Here is a 16,401-nt window from a genome sequence, read left to right as displayed (position 1 = left end):
AACGACAACACGTGTAGGTCAATGTAGATAAAGGAAATTTGATTGTCACCTTAATCGTTAGCAAAATATTATGCGATTTACACTTTAATTTGTGACGTACGCCGCCATGTAGCGCTATTCGTGAGGCTCATTTTATGAGCCCCGCGTTTGACCTGCGGTCGATTAACATGCTTCGTTTACATAGTAATTATGCTTTACTAAACATGTCACGCACACAGATAAACGACAACACGTGTAGGTCAATGTAGATAAAGGAAATTTGATTGTCACCTTAATCGTTAGCAAAATATTATGCGATTTACACTTTAATTTGTGACGTACGCCGCCATGTAGCGCTATTCGTGAGGCTCATTTTATGAGCCCCGCGTTTGACCTGCGGTCGATTAACATGCTTCGTTTACATACTAAATATGCTTTACTAAACCTGTCACGCACACAGATAAACGTTAACACGTGTAGGTTAATGTACATGACGTTAGTTTATTCTTCTAAGTATTCGTTATCGAACTATGAATGACAATACACTTGGTGACGTCGCTATATCGCTTAGAGGCTCATTTTATGAGCCCCGCGTTTGACCGGCGGTCTATAAACACGCTTCGAATTCATACTAGATATGCTTTGCTAAACCTGTCACGCACACATCATACTAGATATGCTTTGCTAAACCTGTCACGCACACAGATGAACGTAAACACGTGTAGGTTAATGTACATGACGTTAGTTTATTCTTCCAAGTATTCGTTATCGAACTATGAATGACAATACACTTGGTGACGTCGCTATATCGCTACGAGGCTCATTTTATGAGCCCCGCGTTTGACCGGCGGTCTATAAACACGCTTCGAATTTATACTAAATATGGTTTGCTAAACCTGTCACGCACACAGATGAACGTAAACACGTGTAGGTTAATGTACATGACGTTAATTTATTCTTCCAAGTATTCGTTATCGAACTATGAATGACAATACACTTGGTGACGTCCCTATCTCGCTATGAGCTCGTATGCCCGGCGGTCGATATATACACGACTCGTTTACATACTAAATATAATTTACTAACGCTATCAAGCTCACAGATGAACGTAAACACGTGTAGGTTAATGTACATGACGTTAATTTATTCTTCCAAGTATTCGTTATCGAACTATGTATGTTAATACACTTGGTGACGTCGCTATATCGCTACGAGGCTCAGAAATTGAGCTCCGCGTTTGACCGGCGGTCGATTAACATGCTTCGTTTACATACTAAATATGCTTTACTAAACCTGTCACGCACACAGATGAACGTGTGTTGTGTAGGTTAATGTACAGGACGTTAGTTTATTCTTCCAAGTATTCGTTATCGAACTATGAATGTCAATACACTTGGTGACGTCCCTATATCGCTACGAGGCTCAGAAATTGAGCCCCGCGTTTGACCGGCGGTCGATTAACATGCTTCGTTTACATACTAAATATAATTTACTAATGCTATCAAGCTCACAGATGAACGTAAACACGTGTAGGTTAATGTACATGACGTTAATTTATTCTTCCAAGTATTCGTTATCGAACTATGAATGTCAATACACTTGGTGACGTCCCTATATCGCTACGAGGCTCAGAAATTGAGCCCGCGTTTGACCGGCGGTCGATTAACATGCTTCGTTTATATACTAAATATCCTTTACTAAACCTGTCACGAACGTAAACACGTGTAGGTTAATGAACATGACGTTAATTTATTCTTCCAAGTATTCGTTATCAAACTATGTATGTCAATACACTTGGTGACGTCGCTATATCGCTACGAGACTCAGAAATTGAGCCCCGCGTTTGACCGGCGGTCGATTAACATGCTTCGTTTACATACTAAATATGCTTTACTAAACCTGTCACGCACACAGATGAACGTAAACACGTGTAGGTTAATGTACATATAGTAATTAAGCCGAATAATTATTATTATTAATCGTTATTAAGCTGAATACACTTTATGTGTGCAGATCGCCTATAGGCGCAGTATATACTGGCGTAGATAATAGATAAATAGGCTTAGTCATCAATACGATACGTTCCGATACATTCCCATAGTTTCTTAGATCGGGCGGTAGATGGCGGTAGTGTAAAACTGCGCCGCCATACTGGACGTCATAAACTGTATTTGCACCGGCTTTCATGTTTCATCGTTTTCATTATGTTTCATCATTTTTACATCATATGTTTCATTCAATAATTTTTACATCAAGGTTTGTTTTCATACGAATGGTAACATAAGAATTATTATAATTGGTAGAATAGGCTGCGACTAGCTAGCACCGTGACTCGTTACGTCATCGTAAAAAATTATTTTTTTCGGGTATTCTCGTTCCCTTAGCTGGCCATACATGTTATCTAATATACATATCCTATATTTATATATAACTTCTTAAGTATGTGGTTACAAGTTTTTTGGTTTATGCTAATTTGATAATATAGTGAGATATAAGTCGCGTTCTTTATTTTTCATTTGAACAGATCTATTGCCGGGCGAGCAGACCGGCAGATTCAGCTTTTAGAGAGTGCGTTGGAAGATGGCGCCTGTGGCGTCACTTTCATGTTAAGGCCACGGATAGGCACCCCTAGCGCTACTCCACGCATTAATTTATAGAGATCAGCGGAATTTTCCGTCACAAGTAGAGACATAAGAACATCCAGAATGGCGTTTTAGCAACGAAGCTAGATTAATTTGCGACCCAACAATGCGGTTAGCCTGCTAGAAATAGTTGCGCTGGAGTCGGCCAGCCACATTGCAGAGGTTGAAGATTATCCGACAGTACCCATATGCACACCGGGGATAGAGTGGGGAAGTGGGCTTGTTTATTCTTTTTGTGTGTGCTGTGAGAGTTATGTAATATGTTTTATTTGAGATTCACGGTGATATTAGTGTGTGCATATGTGAAGTGGTGCGTGTTTATTTTTTTGCGTGTGGCTGGAGTAGTTATGGTAATATGTTTATTGAGATTCATTATGGATGTAGGGGGCATTATGACCTGCAGAAGAGCCCCGACTGTACGTACACCACTATATTCGCGCTGACAATATATATGCGTGCGGTAGAGTGTGCACGTCACTGTGCTCGTGCGCTGCGTGTTGTGCACGTGCGTGGCGTGTGGTCATACATGTTAACGTGCATGCGTTGCGTGTGTAGCCGTCGCGGTGTGCAGGTACACGTCGTCGTGCGTGACTGTGCTGACGTACATTTGTGCGTTGCTGTGCGGTAGCATGCTGTGCGTGGGGTCGGTGGTACGTACCCGTGCGTGCATGCGTACGCGTGTGTGCTGCGCTGCGTGCGTATGCACGTACAGGGTGCGTGCATGCTGTGCGTATGTTACGTGCGTGCGCTGAGCGTACTGCCACGTACACATGCGTGCATGCGTCGCGTTGGCGCTTGCACGCTACACGGAATGGTGCGTGGCGTCGCGTGTGTACGTCACAGTTGCGTGCGCGTGTCTATATGTGCGTGCGTGTAAACGTGCACAGTGTGTGCGTGCCGTGTGCGGTGTCGGTCACCTCACCATTTACGTGCATGCAGGGGCAGATTAAGCGCTCACTGGTGCCCTGAGCACTGGGACCAATCTTGGTGCCCCTCTCCTTTCTACACTGACCCAGTGTCCCATTTTTTGTTGTTGACCTGTCTGAACTCGATATACAATTGCAGCCGTTGTGCACGCAGTACAAACCATTTATGTAGGATTTGCGAAGGGAGGGTGGTGATAAACAGGCGGGGGGTATGAGGGCTCCTCCCCCCAGAATTTTTTTTAAATGTAGATCGCAGGAGATGGTATTTGAGGCAATTTTGAGCGTACATGCATGTACACCTTCATTCTGACTACGAGTCAATCCTTTTTTTTTTTTACATGTTTCAGTTGTGAAAAAGACCTCTCTGTTGTGCAGTTGGTAACCATTAATGTTAAAAATATTCTTAAGGCAATTTCAACATTTGGAAAAGCACTCTCTAGTTTGTCTTCTGTAATTGTGTTGTAAAGTTCCATGTGAGTGAAAGATGTTTTCTTGGTTGTTTTAAACTCATGAAGAACATATGAATGGAACTGCTGAAGCTCTGTAGACAAAGTGTTGTTCATGTCATCTGGATAAGCATCAATGAGTGTCTGCCAAGTCTTTGAGTACCTTTCACTTTCTGATAATTGGGAATTAGCACCTTGTTGGGTGGCATTAGGGGCCCCTTGTATTGTATTGTATTGCTGGGGGCCCCTTGTGGTACACCTGGAAAGTACAAATCTTTATTCGTTTTTTTTTCTTTTCACTTTTTTTCCAACTTTGTGGTGCCCCCTTTGGCCCTGGTGCCCTAAGCACGTGCTTAGTCTGCTTAATGGTTAATCCGGCACTGCGTGCATGCGTGCGTGTGTGCGTGCGTGTGCAGGTACACGTGTGTGCATGCGTGCGTGCGTGCGTGTGCACGTCCACGTGTATGGGTGCGTGCGTGCGTGCGTGTGCACGTACAAGTGTGTGCGTGCGTGCGTGCGTGCGTGCGTGCATGCGTACGTGTGTGCTTGCGTCCATATGTGAAGTGGGTGTTGATTCTTTTATGTGTGCTCAGGAGTTATGTAATATGTTTATTGAGAATCACGGTGATATTAGTGGTGCATATGTGAAGTGGGTGTTGATTCTTTTGTGTAGGCTCAGGAGTTATGTAATATGTTTATTGAGATTACTAAAGCTACAAAGACTCAAGTTGCAATACAAATTATGTATATCTTTATTTCTAAAATGCAGCCATTTACTACAGACACTAGGCATTACTGCTGACAATAGCTCGCCTAAAGTTGAAAATCATGAAGCACACCTTAACAATTCTTTCAGCGAGAGAAATATTCTGATTGGGCAGGTCTCTTTTTAGCTCATCTGACATAGTCAGATGCAGCTTGTAGAATCGCATGATTGTCCGTCCGTACGTCCGTCCGTCCGTCCGTCCGTCCGTCTGTCAACAGTTGGGCACAAATCTTAACCGCTCGACGTACGGTCACGATATTCGGCACATTGAGGGGGATCGTCAAAACGAGTTGGGATGTCGAAGCTGGGGGTCAAAGGTCAAAGGTCAAGAGGTGTAAAAGAAGGGGGAACATTCACTCCTTAACTTAAGGTATAGGGAGGAAATGCAGAATTGCGGCACAAATCTAAACGGCTCGACCTCGTGATAGTTGGTGTATAGCATCATGGTAGGAAAAGCCAACTCCTGTGCCGAATTGGAGGTGCATCCGGTCAAAGGTCAATGGCGCACAGGGCAAGATTTTAGACATTTTCTGAGCGGAACATGGTCTCACGGAGCGATTGAAAAACTTTTTTGTGTTCAAGCGGTGACCTAAGCATTTTTATGGCTATTATTGAAAAAGGAGCCATGAAATCTACTTTCTGGGCTGACATGCAAAGAGTAAGTGTCAGATAAGCCTTTTAGACCCCTCAAGAGGAGGGGTAAACATGGAGTGGTTGTTGACAGTCTTTGTTAGAACGAATTTGCTGGCCGGGTTGTGCTATAGAATCTTATACATCGCCTGAATGTATGAGGCTACAAGTCACCAGTGATAATTTCAGAAGCTAAAATTTGGTTAAAGAAGGTTTATGCTCCTTAAAATCGTATAATTTCTATTGGCATCTGTATGTCAGTATGTTTACATGTAACGTAATGCCATGCCAGTGGCTACTGCCAGTGCATGTGTTGGGGTACTGGTGTAGTTTTTTGCCTGTGCTTAATTGGTTACAGGTGCGAGCTCTCGTATGCAGCCTGTATGCTCCTGCGTAGGTCAAGGCTGAGTGCTTACCGTATTCTCGTCTTGCAAGATAAGTTGTTGCATACTACGTACGGATGGGAGCTTCACTCTTTAATCTGCCGAACACTAAAAAGCGTACGTGCCATCTCGTCGGCAACTTTCATAATGATTCCAACGGAACGATTCCCTTTGAGAAGGTTCTTGATACCATCCCTGTGCGTTCCATGTTCGGGCGTGTATGTGACACATTTGGGACTAACAGACCGGGTTTACTAGAGAATCCCACCCACTGCCACCAAGGCACCACAGTAGAGGCGTTAGAGTGAGCGCTGTCGCTCCCGCAGCACTTTTAAAATTTTAAAATGTGCATGGCTTAGACACGATGACTCTCTCATACATTGCAATCCGTCCTAATGCGATACGTCTCGCCTAACGCACATGTCTCTCTGCATTAGTGGGATTTTGCCTTGAGCATTGACGCCATGCTGCGTGTTTCATGCACATTAAGCGTCAACTCTGAGTCTCTTTCTTTCGTCCTATAAAATAAGACATATTTTAAGATATATATGAAAATTATAATTAAAAAAAATCGCGTGGTGGCAACGAATGGCTATAGCACTCGAGAGCTAAGTCTCCAATATAACAATAAAAAACATGTAAGGAATGAATGCCGGTGATTAATATAGCCAATGTACCTTGGTAGGCCCAGGTACTGGTACCGTCGTACTAGAGACACGCTGGCCTCGGATTATTTACGACAATTACGCAAGCTGAACGTTTGCACGGGCATTGTCCTACTGATAATTATACTGCTCTGTATGGCGATAAATGCTGTCAATGAATAACACTAACAGTTTGTTTTTATAATACTAGAACTGGCATGGAATATGCAAGAAAACTACTGAAAACGCTCAAGTCAAAAATGAGCTAATAATAATGTTTTATCAGCTATATTTTCGATATTAGCGACTTACTTAAAAGTGTGCCTAGTATTAGTCACGCCTATGCTGAAGTGATTGCTGCAGACTTTACGAAGGCATTTTAACTTGGTTATATTGCTATGATGATACGATCGGCTATTCGTGATTCCTGTATCTTTCCAACTGACCGGTTGATTGCGCAATCGTTGTAACACCTCTAACTCCCGCTGCGCCACCTGCTGACAAAGCTAGCGGCTAACCCCATTACCTGGGTCACGTCATAACCCCAGGTTGCGTCAGACCCGACCCAGAGAAAATCTCTGCGGTGCAAAATTGGGCCCGCCAAACACGCCCACAGCTGTTTGGCAGTTTTTAGGATTCACCAATGACTATCGTAAGTTTATCAAGGGCTATGCCGATATTGCCCATCCGTTGACCCTACTCACCCACAAGAACACACCCTTTGTGTGGTCAGACGAGGCACAGACTGCGTTTCAGTCTCTTCGTAAGTGTCTCACAGAAGCTCCCATTTTGGCATTGCCTGATGGAAGTCGACCGTTCCGCCTCTATTGCGACGCATCCGGCTACGCCGTCGGAGCAGTTCTCACGCAGATAGACAAGCGAGAGAAAGAGTACCCAGTGTTTTATCTTAGCAGACAGCTGACTGAGACAGAACAACGCTGGCCTACAATAGAGAGGGAATGTTTTGCATTGGTACACGAATTACAGAAATTCCGGCACCTCCTCATCGGTGCAGATTTTGTCATACTTAGTGATCATAAACCACTTAAGTATTTACTGGAAGCAAAGGCACTGCGCAATGCCAAACTCCAGCGGTGGGCCCTGTACGTCTCTGGCTTTCCTTCATTCCGCCTAGAGTACACCACGGGCAAGTCGAACGTCCAAGCGGATGCACTTTCTCGTTTGCCTCCCGAGTCGTCTACGCCGACGACACCCCATCACTCATCAATCATGCCCACCACATCATCGTTGCACAGCGGTATGGCCTCACGACCCACTTACCAAGTGGTACCGCCTTCGCCTACCGGTGTGGCCTCACAACCCGCACGACGGGTAGGCCCCATTACACCCCATCACAGTACCCTCCTCACCTTGACGCGCTACCCGACCCTAACCCGACACGCCCTTCCACCATCACCGCTACTGACACCGAGCTCGCTGCCTTGCAGCTGGCTGATCCGCTTGTTGCAAACATCATATGCACACTCTCCAACCCTGACGAAACTTCAATACGTGAAGCTAAGCTCGTTGAAAGCGATCTTTTGGTTGACAACTTGCTCTTTCATGTGCCGTCACGTGCGCAGGATGCTGAAGCTGCACCACAATTGGTTATCTCCCGTATTCTCGTACCCGCTGTGCTTCCCTTGTTCCACGATCATGCGTATGGAGGCCACCTAGGTTTCAAGAAAGTCTATAGCAAACTCTCACAGCGATACTTCTGGCCCCGCATGTTCGCCGACGCTTATCACTACATCAAATCATGCGTCGACAAAAACTACAATGAGCTCGTGCCCCCCTACATTATGCACCGACACCCAGACACTCAGGAGATGTGGTCGCCATCGATGTTACGGGTCCACACCCCTGCACAAACTCAGGTAATAGTTACATGCTCACATTTTTGGACCTTTACACCTCATGGCCTGAAGTATACCCAATGCTAGATAAGAGCGCTGCTACCGTCGCACGCATCATTGTTGACGATTTCATTCCTCGTCACTCATGCCCTCGGTCCATCTCAACCAATAATGGAGGCGAATTCATTAACGAGCTCATCACACGACTGACCACATTGCTTGGGATCACCCACATAAAAGTCTCTCCTTATCACCCTGAGTCCAACGGACAATGCGAACGCTTTCATCGCACGCTTGCCAATATGATTGCGTGCTACATTAATCGGGATCATACAGATTGGGATACAAAGATCAACTCGGTCTTATTCGCATATCGTACAGCCGTCAATGAATCATCACAATTCACCCCCTTCTTCCTGACGTACGGTAGAGACGCAGTGCTACCACTTGACACGCTACTGCGGCCCCGACGATTGTCATACGCTGACGATCCAGTAACGCACGCCACTGAACGCTTGCACCGGGAATTTGTTGCGATGCAACGAAACACTAAAGTGGCATGAGCGCGTAATAAATGCCTCTATGACAGACGTGCAAAGGTCCAGTCCATTGACATTGGGGACCCCGTCTACTTTTATAATCCCACATTGTCAGCTAACCAGACGCCGAAATTCGCCTCAAATTGGCAGCCTTATTATACCGTGGTCGAGAAACTCTCTCCACTGCGACTTCGCATTAAAGCGCAAGGCCAGACATGTACTCGCGATGTACACATGAGTAACCTTCGACCCGCGTACCCATTCTTGGCATGGGACGAACCGAGAACCGTGCTTACGGGTCGAGACAGCCCACCCCGACGACCAATGCATCACGCAACGCTGGTTGATACTGGGCCCCTTTCGTCGCCCCCCCCCTACGACAACACGCATCCAGCCAGTGTGGCTAGCACACCAAGCACTGATAGCTGGGATGCAGAAGATTTGTTGCCACTCGCACAAAGTAGCCGATTGAGCTAAAGTGCGGAATACACAACCTTTATTTTATGGGCCACTCCTCTGTTTCAGGACGATGTTCCTCGCCCTGCTCGTAGTTGCCTCGGCGATCCTATCCACCTCGCAAGCTACTGAAGTCCGAAGACCCACGATGGGAGTAATCTTTATGCCGAGAGGTCACATCTCGATCACACAGAGCACCTGGGGCATTGGTTTCACTCTCAACTTCACTTCGATCAACACTTATCTACGTTCGTTGCACAAGGATGTGTGCAAGATGTATAGACAACAGCCAGCAGCAGCACTGCACTGCACTCCCCATCCCTCTCCCCCGACGATCAATACTTCGCGGCTTTAAACCGTGACATCAGATCCCTTGTGCAAGCCCACATGGCGTGGTTCTGCCAACGTCTAAAATCACTTAACCTCCGTTTGACAGACTTGCACTCATTGCATAATTCAAGAGAGAAACGCGCTATAGTTAGTGGTCTAGGTAAAATTGCCAAATTTTTATTCGGTACAGCTACTGACAATGACATTGAGCAACTGCAACGCCAGTTGTCCGCATTGGGTACGACACAAGAACGAATTCTGACAGTAATCGACGAATCTCTAACCGTCATAAATTACACTCGCATTCAAACAGAGATGAATACGGAGGTGCTGTCGCATGTGATTTCCCATGCCCGTGACTTAACCTCAAGTGTGCGCACACTAATGTTTAAAGTAACCTATAGGTGGGGCGGACATCTGGGAACTTTTGACTATTTGACCGGATGTAGATTCGAGCCGATGAAAACAAACTGTAGTAACGCACCGCTCAATGCACGCAGCGCATAGTGCAAGGAATTATGTGGTGTTTGGATGCCGCAATCACAGTCTTTCAAGTGACAAAAAACTATCATTCTTTGAGCTGCCGTAGCCCGAGAGGAGAGACAGATGGCTAACAGCAATTAGTCAGGAGAACGAAGACGGCGTAGCAATGGTGGGAAACAGTGGGAAACGGGCGAGTAGTCTCGCTGAAAAGCAGTTTTTTGCACACTTCCTGTGAAGTCACATAATGTTTCTCGGTCGAAATGAACAAAGAAGACCTTTAAGAACACCCCTGTCGAGTTTAAAGGGGCTACCCCCACATTTACGGAAATGACATAGGTCTCAATCTGGACATCATCTCTATTCTTGAACAGCAGCGGCTCCATTCGGGCGGTGTCTATATTCAAGCCGGTACGGGAGATTACGGTACGCATATATTTGCTAATATATTGACTAATCGTGCGTCAATAAACTCAATATTCACAGAGAGTATAGCTAAGACATGTGTCTATAGGTATCTAGAATATTAAAAATTTAATTATCTGAAATTTGCTTCCGCACGCACAACTAATCGTGCAGGACTAGGATGACTAATCGTGCCGCTTCGTGCGTCAATAAACTCAATATTCACAGCTAGTAGTAGTATGAATTCAAGCCGGTACGGGAGATCTTTTGCATAATACATTCTAGATACCTATAGACACATGTCTTAGCTATACTCTCTGTGAATATTGAGTTTATTGACGCACGATTAGTCAATATATCAGCAAATATATGCGTACAGTCATCTCCCGTACCAGCTTGAATATAGACGCTCCCAGCCGATTCGCGCTTTGTTTTCATCGGCGCGGCTCACCGGACGTATTTCTAAGGGGAAGTGACGTCACTCCGCCCCACCTATAATAATACATATTTAGATGCTTCTGTATAGCAACGTCTGTTAGAGGCTTCCTTAGTAAACAATTATCGCGAGCTGGTTTTTGAACAATTGATGTAGAATTTTGGTGGGTTTTGAGCGTGTCTCACTCCTGTATCAGAGTAATTGTATAATTGTATTAACTCACTCGCTTAGATTTTATTTTATTGAGTTATAGGTAGAGGATTTCGTAGGTTGAGATAGTTGAGTACTATAATATATCGGAGCGCCACCGCCGCCGAGGTGAGCGGACGTGTTTACTTCGGTCTCCGTGGGACTAAAGGGGCGCTTATGTCGGGCTTGCGAGCCGACTCGACTGGAAGCAACTGGATTTCGAGCAACTGGACGCGACCGGCAGCGACAAGTTACCGTAAAATTGATGTCGACATAAGCGCGCTTGCGAGCCGACTCGACTGAAAGCAACTGGAAAATCGTCAGTGGCGTCCAGTTGCCCACTGTTCTATTTCGAGCAACTAGTGGCGGCCAATCAGCCAATCAAATGCACTCCTCATACCATGTGATCACTGATCAGCGCTACACAATGGCGGATTTTTTAGTGACTGCAGACGAATATTTAGTAATCTTGTGGCAGGAACGGCCCTGACACAGGGTTGAAACACTACCACAATCGGACGATGAAGCGGGCCGCTATAGATAGCAGCAGAGTTGGGAAAAACGCGTAAGTGGTAAAATATGTGACATGTATACGAACGGATACTCTCTGTAATACTGACTTATTACTGTATCCCTATCCACTATTCAGTATTCTCTTTCTCTCTCTGTATCTCTGTATCTCTCTTCTCTCTCTCACTCTGTATCTCTCTTCTCTCTCCCACTCTGTCTGTATCTCTGTATCTCTCCCTCTGTATCTCTGTATCCATCTCGATCTCTCTCTCTCTGTGTCTCCCCCTCTGTGTGACAATATGTGTGTCTCTCCCCCTCTGTGTGTGTGTCTCACCCTCTGTCACGTGTGTGTCTCCCCCTCTCGGTGTGTGTCTCTCCCCATCTGTGTGTGTGTCTCTCCCCCTCTGTCACCTGTGTCTGTGTGTCTCTCCCCCTCTGTCACCTGTGTGTGTGTCTCTCCCCCTCTCTGTGTGTCTCCCCCCCTTGTGTGTCTCTCCCCCCCTCTGTGTGTGTGTGTCTCTCTCTCTCTCTCTCTCTCTCTATATATATATATAATATGTAATATATATATATATATATGTATATATATATTATATATATCACGACGCACGCACGCAGCCCCCCCCCCCCCAGTGCCTCACCCCGTCTCTACATTTTACATTCATGATATATAGCGAAATTACTTTTAATATTATCATTAATTCCGATGGACTTATTACAAGATGAACAGCAATATGTTGTTGTTATATTTATTATTATTTTACATTCGTTATGTTGCAATTATAATTAAACCTTTTCAATTTGTTTTTTAATGGAGGAACGCGGAGATATTCCATTACTGAACCGATTTTCACCGCAAATCACAAAAAGATAAGTTATTTATAAGGTTTTCTTACTTTGACCACTAGCAAAGTCAAGACCTCTAAGAGATACCTTGCACAAACGGGAAGCACATTTTTAACCTAATAATTTAAATATCACAAATATTTCCCATTTAGATTAGTTCAGAGATAATTCGAAAGGGGGCGGCCATTGTAACGATTGTTGTTTTGGCGGGAATAAATTTTTAAGTAGGAAAGCTTTTTCATAGTTTTAATTTTTATACTAAGATCTAAGAATTCGAAATAGTTTGACTTCCACTAATATAAAGGGTCAGAAAAAGAAACTAACTAAGAAGGCTGATAAATTCGGGAATAGGTGGGCCCAATGCAGTAAATGTAAAAGGTGGGATATATGGGAAAATGTCAGTGATGTAGACGTCATGCCGGAAGATTTCGTGTATGATTGTCACGCCTGTAATTTTCAGAGACAATGGACTAGCGAGAAGACTGCTCTCACTCAGGAGATCGAAAAGCTGAAGAAAGAAGTCTGGCTATTGAGGAGTCGTGAGGAACGAGAGGGAAGCTACATCATACTTGATAAGCTGGTTGAGTTCACGGCCAAGGAAGCTGAAGCTGGAGATTCCACTGCTAACGAGTTGGAGGAGGGGACAACCAAGGAGCTGGAGGACGGGACCACCATAGACCTGGAGGACGGGACTACCAAGGACCGGGACGATGGGATCCTCATGGACCGGGACGACGGGACCACCATAGACCGGGACGACGAGACCACTGGGGAGATGGAGGACCGGACAACACAGCCACTGAATCCAACGAATGAAGACAGCAGTAGAACCCAACGTGAAAAAATCTTAATTTTGGGCGACTCAATAGTCAGACAGACAGTAAAGACAGTAAGTAACAATGGAGAAAGAAGGGATAGGTGTGTATTAACCTTTGGAGGGGCTGGGGCACAGGATATTGAAGAAAGGCTATAGACAGAGTAGTTAATCGGGAAGATAGTCTGGGAACAGTAATTATGCATGTTGGGGTAAATGATGCTTTAAATAAGAAATTAGAAGAAGCTAGACAAGGTCTTTTGCAATTAGCAAGGAGTGCAAGTGAAAAAACCAAGGGAAAACTCATATCGGGACTGCTACCGTGCTTCAAGCCGAACCGTAACCACCTGAACCAGAAGATAATGTCGCTGAACAGGACACTGGAGATCTTTTGCACGGCAAACAACGCAACGTACCTCGACAACTGGAGGTACTTCATGGATAGGAGTGACCTGTATGTACCGGATGGCCTACACCTTAACAAGAACGGAGGATCTCGTCTAGCGGAAAGCTTCCTAAAAGCACACCAGAGAAACTAGGAGCCTGGGGCCTCGAGGCATCATTAAACGCACTGGTATCATCAGATGTGCAGACAACGGAGAAGGCGACCCCTCGCGCTTCGGATTCACCAACATTTGATTGTCTACTAAAGAAATGTTTGAACTTTATCCATTTAAATGCTCGTAGTCTCCTCCCCAAAATGGATGAGATTCGACATATCTCCAATCTTGCTAAAATTGCAGTGATAGCAGTGTCTGAGACTTGGCTAGATGAAACAGTTGAAAATTCAGAAATTTTTATAGACAACTATACCGTGGAAAGACAGGATAGGAATAGATGTGGTGGTGGGGTATGTATTTATATAAGGAAAGACTTTGCTTACAACCTGAGACCTGATATGTTTAAAATTGGGCTAGAAGCAATATGGGTCGAAATATTACTGCCACGAACAAAACCAATATTAACCGGTGTTTGTTATAGACCACCAAAACAAGGAGACTTCTTTGAATTACTAGAGAATGTATGCATTTCTACGGAAAATTTTGTGGAGTTAGAAATTATTATTCTAGGTGATTTTAATGTCAATATACTCAGTAAACCCATAGATAATGGATCAGGACCACTTAAAGCATTCAAAAATTTCTGCTATCATTTCGATTTAAAACAATTAATTACCAGTCCGACTAGGGTAACAAGTTCATCAGAATCAGCAATAGACTTAATAATGGTGTCGGATGCGGATAAGATTTGCCAGTCTGGTACTATAGCTATGGGTATAAGTGATCATTTCCTAACATACTGTACAAGGAAATCTATTAGAAAGGTTATAGGTAAGCATCGTACTACTCGAATTAGGTCAATGAAACACTACAGCCCAGAGGTATTTAAAGAGATCCTAATGAAAAATAAATGGTTGGCTTTCTTGAATTCAGATTCTATAGATATAGCATGGGTAAATTTTAAAACCTATCTTCTTGAAGCCATCGACACTGTAGCACCCATTAAGCAGGTCAGAATAAAACAGAGATCAGAGACATGGTTTAACTCGGAGATAAAGGAACTTATTAGGGAAAGGGACAGGAAACTATTACAATTCAGGAGAAATAAGGATGAAATTGACTTTAGGGATTTCAAGTTACTTAGGAACAAAGCTCAGAATGAGATTAAGAGGGCAAAAGCCAATTTTTATACAGAAAAGATTGAAAGCAACAAGAATAATCCTAAGAAACTATGGCACACCTTAAAAAGTATGGGTATGAACAATAAAGCAATAATAGCTCTGGTCAGGTAGGTTTAAAATTTGGGGACAATATATGTTTTGAAAAGTCAAGGGTAGCAGATAGCTACTTTCTTTGCGAACGTGGCCTCAACCCTAGTGGAAAAATTGCCCAAAAAGTCTGGCATTTACGATGAGACACGAGTCACTAATTACTATAGAGACAGAGGAGTACTAGGAAATAATTTTAAATTTTCCCCTGTAAGCAAAGAAGAGGTATTAAAGGTACTTAATAACATAAACCCTGATAAGGCTACAGGGTTAGATAACATACCAGCTAAATTTATAAAAGATGGGTCTGAAATTATTTGTGAGGCATTTACACATATTATCAACTTATCATTCCTCAATGGAATAATTCCAGATGATATGAAATTGGCGAGAGTCATCCCCTTGCACACAAAAAAGTAAAACCGATCCAGGAAATTATAGACCTGTGTCGATTCTTAGCGTTATGTCCAAAGTTCTAGAAAGAGTAGCTTATAATCAAATAGAGAAATACCTGATGGATAATTCATTATTATACCAGTTTCAATCTGGATTTCGATCAGCTCATTCTACAGATACAGCCTTAATTCACTTAACGGATTACATTCGGAATGAAACAGATAAAGGGTATTTCACTGGGATGGTACTTTTAGATCTACAAAAAGCATTCGATACAGTTGACCACTCTATCTTACTATCCAAACTAAAAGCAATTGGTCTACACTATAAGGTGGTCGAATGGTTCCAAGCCTATCTGTGCAGAAGAAGCCAGATGACAGATGTCGGAGGTACTTTTTTCTACAAAAAATGATATAACATGTGGTGTACCTCAGGGATCGATTTTAGGACCGTTGCTATTTTTAATTTATGTAAACGATATGGCAGACGCTGTAAAAACTAAGCTTTTATTGTATGCTGATGACTCAGCGCTGTTAGTATCCGGAACTGACATTCAGGTTATCCAGGAAAAATTCAGCTTGGAAATGGAATCGGTTAGTAGATGGCTGTGTGACAACAATCTTTCCCTGCACCTTGGAATGACAGAAACCATTCTGTTTGGATCAAAAAATAAAATCAGTCGATTACAAACTTTGTTGTCACATGCAATGGGTCAGATATTCAAAGTAAGACTGCAGTAAAATATTTAGGAGTAGACTTAGAACACAATTTGACTGCTGAAATTACAGGAAGCAAAGTTGTCAAAAAGGTCAACAATAGACTAAAATTTATTTACAGGAAAGCTAAATGTTTAAACTAATCATGTAAAAATTACTAGTTACTGCCTTGATTAATTGTCATTTGGATTATGCGTGTAGTATTTGGTACAGTAGTCTTTCAATGAAAACAAAATGCAAGTTG

The 16,401-nt window shown here is 43.7% G+C and overlaps 1 long non-coding RNA gene across 1 annotated transcript; it reads right to left on the bottom strand.

The window, feature by feature from the left end:
• Positions 1–370: 370 nt before the first annotated feature.
• On the bottom strand, positions 371–1,073 carry LOC106810135. Its single transcript, XR_001393963.1, has 3 exons — positions 985–1,073; positions 670–782; positions 371–424 (listed from the first exon to the last, which is right to left on the bottom strand). It is a non-coding gene; the product is annotated as an uncharacterized LOC106810135 (long non-coding RNA).
• Between the last annotated feature and the right edge of the window lie 15,328 nt (positions 1,074–16,401).

This window comes from Priapulus caudatus, unplaced genomic scaffold (assembly GCF_000485595.1).
Source record: "Priapulus caudatus unplaced genomic scaffold, Priapulus_caudatus-5.0.1 Scaffold412, whole genome shotgun sequence".
In the NCBI taxonomy this organism is placed as follows: Eukaryota; Metazoa; Priapulida; class Priapulimorpha; order Priapulimorphida; family Priapulidae; genus Priapulus; species Priapulus caudatus.
This window is presented reverse-complemented; position numbering and strand designations above follow the sequence as displayed.